Source organism: Elephantulus edwardii, unplaced genomic scaffold (genome assembly GCF_000299155.1).
Source record: "Elephantulus edwardii isolate Elephantulus edwardi_28Jun2011 unplaced genomic scaffold, EleEdw1.0 scaffold00084, whole genome shotgun sequence".
NCBI lineage: Eukaryota > Metazoa > Chordata > Mammalia > Macroscelidea > Macroscelididae > Elephantulus > Elephantulus edwardii.
The window spans coordinates 7,468,276-7,473,018 of record NW_006399834.1 but is presented as its reverse complement, the minus strand read 5'-3'; positions in this window follow the sequence as shown (position 1 = coordinate 7,473,018).

Sequence of the window (4,743 nt, the reverse complement as noted above, 5' to 3'; positions counted from 1 at the left end):
GACAATGACTAGGGAGGATAGAAGGAGAATTGATGCCTTTGAGCTGTGGTGCTGGAGAAGAGTATTGAATGTACCATGGACTGCCAAGGAAACCAACAGATTCATCCTGGAGAGGGTTAAACCAAGCTACTCCTTGGAGGCAAGGATTCTGGGGCTTCGTCTGACATACTTTGGGCCTGTTGCAAGGAGGGACAGGTGCTTGGAGAGGGACATAATGCTTGGGAGGGTGGAGGGATGGCGCAAGAGGGGAAGATCCTCTATGAGATAGATTAATTCAGTGGCTGGGGTAATCAGGATGGGTGTGTCAGAGGCAGAGCGATTGGCACAGGATAGAGCAGGGTTTAGGGCTGTTGTAGATAGGGTTTCTATGAGTAGCAAATGACTCGATGGCACATAACAACAACAACAACATTATTTCTGTTTCTATTTGTATTTTATTGAAATACTGCAAGTTTCTGTATTTTTTAATATATCTATGCACATATTTTTTAAATACCAAATGAAATGTGATCTGGTTACTTGAAAAAATATCATTGATTTCACATTGACGTTATCTAAACACTGAAAAGGAAGTGTTTTCGCAGATATTATCCTGGAGTATATCTGAATAGTCATGTAGTTAAAACTTAAAGGAACAGGGAAGGTAAAGGCTGTGAAATTAGGAACTGTCATTGAATCATGGCTTCCTCCTCCTCTTCACTCTTTTTGACATTGCATATCCTTCATCAATAAGTGCATGTTGTACAATTATGAATCCACTCAAAGAATCTTTACATCTGTTACTAAGCATGGCATCATGCATATGAAAATCGGTCACCAAAAGTCTTATGATGCATAAGTCTGTTCGTCAATGCATGTACTCACTCTAAGTCAGAGCTGACTTCATGGAAACTGCTTTCTGTACATTAAAAAATAAAAGCAGGAACATTAAAACTTAGTTTCTTACAACACACTGTTAATGACATAGGACTGATACTTACTCAGGGAGTTCTCTGATGAGGAAGTCCTTTAAGAATTAAACAGTTAACCCCAAATCTCTGCTCCGGCTGTGTTTTGAATTCATCAGCTGCTTGCAGAAGAAAGATGGGCAATATTCTCCCAGGTGATTTTCAGTCTTAGCAAGTTCATGGAAGGTCAGCTACAAGTTGGAAATGACTGAACAACAATGAATGGAGGTGGAGGAGAAAAGAGGAAGAGGAATTTACTCCAGGTTCTCCAGAATCTTACTTGTAATTGTAATTAAAAACAAACACCTGCATTGGTGGTAGAACAAGCACATGCTTTGTTACTTACCTAGAGGCTTGTGGTTCTAATCTACAAGTGGCCACCAGAAGCATTTCAGTAGAAAGGCCTGGCAAACTTCTTCCCTGTAGGCAGTTCTCCTCCACACAATGTATCATTATAAGTAAAAAGCAGTTCAACAGCACATACTTAATTATACACAATAATAAAATTTCTAAATGAAATAAACATTGAAATAGTCTTTCCAAAAGAGAGAATTTAAAAACTTCTTTTCAATGATTTTTCAGAAAGAGTACAGTTACATCGCAGGAAATGTAACAAATGTTATGAAACAAAGCATATATAAATTGTTTAATGGAAAACTACTGTGTTCGGTAAATTTTCGCCCAAACCACAACTAAGGCAGCAACAGCAACTAGTGTGCCTTCTCTTTGAGTATCAACACATGGCTTTAAAGGGTTTTTTTGCCATGCTGGTTTGCCAAAAAGTAATTAGTCTTAACTAGTCACAGAAGGTAAGTCATTGTGTCTCTCAACACCTTGTGATTTTCTTGTTATCTGTGAAACTGGCTAACTGGAGAAAAAAGAATGTTTGGGAAAAGTTAGGCAGTCTCCTCCTAGAAAGATTATAAGTTTTAGAAACCCAATTGAGGGTTACTATAGCCAGATCAACTTGACAACAGTGGTTTTGGATTTAACTGTGAAGTTAGCTAGTTACACAGTTAATTTTCGATTTTGCATTACACGAAAAGAATAAAAACAATTATGACTAAAGCCTACTAGTAAGAAGCTGTGCTGCAACACCAAAGGCACTCAGTTGGATACCACCAGCTGCTCCATGGGAGAAGGATGGACAATCTCCTCCCAGACGATTCACAGTCTCTGAAAATCTGCTGAAGGATCAGCTATGGGTCGGATTTGACTCCATGACATACAACAACAAGAAGAAAGTGTACGGAGTTGGAGACTTCACTTTTATTAGAAAACATAAAGCCAAACAAACAGTTGCAGAATTTGCACTTATAATTAAAACCACCTAAAATAACACAGAATTAAGACAAATACAGAAGCTGTTAACTTGGGAAAATTTTTAGATTTTGAAACATTATAAAAATTTTATGTCATCCTCAAAAAAAACCAAAAAAACACCAAACATCCCAGTCACCACAAAGGTTATTTTATAAAAGATGACATTGGTTTGAAGATCTCTTCAATCTAATGTTTTCTTTTTTATGTATTTGTGCATATATATTTCTACTATTTTTTAATCTGTATTACATTTCCTAGTAACAAGCCATTGAATGTTTCCATGTTTTAAAATAATTTAATTTCTTTTCTTGTTATAACATTATCTTAGATTGTTGTGATAATTCTGCACATCTGAAATGGTAGAAATAGCACCTGTTCTATGAATAGAGGAGAAGGAAGAATCAATCTTTTCTTTGTTGTTTGCTAATAAAAGAAGGAAAAACAGTAATGAGTTTCATGATGGTAACGAGGTGATGAGAGACTCAATAACTTCCCTTTTGTGGCTAGTTAAGAGCAATTATTTTTTGGCAAAATAAAAGGGCAAAAACACATAAAGCAATATGTTGCACAGAAAGCAATAACAGATGAAACACTCTTTTCAATGAGCAATTATTTTCAATGGAAAGAAAAAACAACAAGGAGAAGCAGCAGTTTTATGTTCTAAACATCTGAGTTATGCATCAGTGTCTGTAGTATTTCTAACATAATGATGGTACTCTACTGACACCTTCACTGATTTAGCTTTTAAAAATCAGCAATTTGGTATTACAATCATTTCAAGATACTTGAAGGATAATATCTGAATAGAATAGATAATACAGAGAAAAATTATGCATACAGGTCTTTGAGCAGTTAACAAGGTAGAGGAGTAGAATTGTTTAGGATAAAACTTCCCAGAATATTGTGTTAATGTGATAGCATTTTGCAGACATGCATGAGGAAGCATTCTATCCTTTATTCTGAGCACTTGTGAAAACTCCTTATTTTAGTTTATGCCTTTCTCATTTCCCAAATATCTCTCTTCTAAGAAGGGAGAGATGACCATTAAGTCTCTAGCTTTAATCTTCAAATACTCATTTTGGGATAAAACAACAACATGGCATCCAGGGGTGAGAAACAGAAGAAATATTAAAAATTAAGCTTTATGTATGAAGATAAAACTTTTCATGAGCTTCCTTTTTGGTTATAAAGTTAGTTATTAAGTATAGCATGGAAACTAATTTTAGCATCTTATGAGTGCTTCAATAGATAAATATTTCATGTGAAGTTGTGTGTGAAATAGGCGTCTCTACTATAACAATGGGCTTGAGTATATCAGAAGTTGTGAGGATGCAAAGGAGAGGGGGAAAGTTCATTTCTGTTGTTACAGGGCTGTTATTAGTCAAAGTTGACTCTATGATACCTGACAACAACTTGATATATTTTAGTTTTATACTGTCTGGCATCATGAAAAGAAAATACACAGCTATGGAAAGGTATAAGGCAAATTAGCTGGAGAAGACACTTTGGTTTTACTGATTCTTCAAGTGTTGGACCAGTCTGGAAAATGACATCATGTTTGAAAGAACTGAGAGTCAGAGAAAAAGGGGAGACCCTGGATGAGATACATTGACACAGTGATTGTGACAATGGTGTCAAGTGTGTCAGAGATGGTGAGGTTGACTCAAGATAGAGCTAAGTTCTGAGCCATTGTTCATAGGGTCAGTATGAGTTGTGGTTGCCTTGGTGGCACATAACAACAACATCCAGCCCACTGTGTAACCAAGAAAGTTCAAACTTAGATGTATAAACGTAACAAAGAAATTTTTTGCTTAGGTATATATGAGGAAGAATGTGGTATATCAGTATTGGATAAAGACATATCAAGAACCTGTGTTATGCAGGTGAAACAAACTTCCTTGCCAGAAGTGAGAAGGACCAAAAGCATTTGCTGCACAATGTCAAGGACTACAGTATTAAATATGAATTGAAGCTCAACATCAAGAAGACAAAGTTTACCTACAACCAGGAGAAGATAAAGTGGATGAATGGGATCTTCTAAGACTCAAATCCTTATGCACATCCAAAAACTTCTCCAACAAGGTAAAAAGGGAAGCCACCAACTGGGGAAAAGTATTTGGTAATAACATATCAGATAAGGGACTTATAAGGGACTTATTTCCAGAATTTATGAAATACTTGAGCACCACAACAAGAAAAAGGTAAGTAATCCAATAGAAAAATGGACACAGGATATGAACAGGCACTTCATCGAAGACGGCATTCAGATGGCTAATAAGCACATGAAGAAATGTTCAAAATCCCTAGCTCTAAGAGAGATTCAAATCAAAACAACTATGAGATATCATCTCACCCCAGTCAAAATAGCAAAATTTAACAGAACAGCAAGTAACAAATGCTGGCAAGGTTGTGGAGAAAGTGGAACCCTTATTCACTTTTGGTGGGAGTGTAAAATGGTGCAACCCCTGTGGAA